Consider the following 550-nt stretch of genomic DNA (forward strand, 5'->3'; position numbering starts at 1 on the left):
TGGTTTTGCCAGCTTGTGATTGAGGTTTTAATTTCCTGTATATCACTTTGAACCTGTTTCATAGATTCTATTTCTTTCCTAAATTGTTTATTCAGGGGTTTCATCATTTTTATATTCTCCTCTATTTTTTTAATCAGTGTATTCTTTAGAAGCACTTAGTACTTCTTTGATTATAGTTACCACTACATTTTTTATTTCCAAAGTTATTTCTGCTCTGATTTCTTCTATACCTTTCTGCAGTTGATTCTTTACTGTCAACGCTATTATTTCAGAGATATTTGGCATGTGATTTCTAGTTTCCTCAGTGCTAGTGTCTTCTGCACTTGTACTGGGTGGACTCGGGGCCTGAGACTGCATTTTGTTCCTTCTCTTTGCCATTTTGTATGCCACTATCTTCTGTCTGACCTTTGGTGTAGAGCTTAGACAGAGTTATTACCTTAGCACCAGGTCCGGATCTATGAAGTTCAGATTCCTCCAGGTGAGTGTTGTTTGGATCTGGCTCTGTGCTCCACTTCTTTCTGTTGCAGGCGTTAGAGTTGAACCCTTTGTG

Source organism: Octodon degus, unplaced genomic scaffold (genome assembly GCF_000260255.1).
Source record: "Octodon degus isolate 3935 unplaced genomic scaffold, OctDeg1.0 scaffold00136, whole genome shotgun sequence".
NCBI classification, from domain to species: domain Eukaryota; kingdom Metazoa; phylum Chordata; class Mammalia; order Rodentia; family Octodontidae; genus Octodon; species Octodon degus.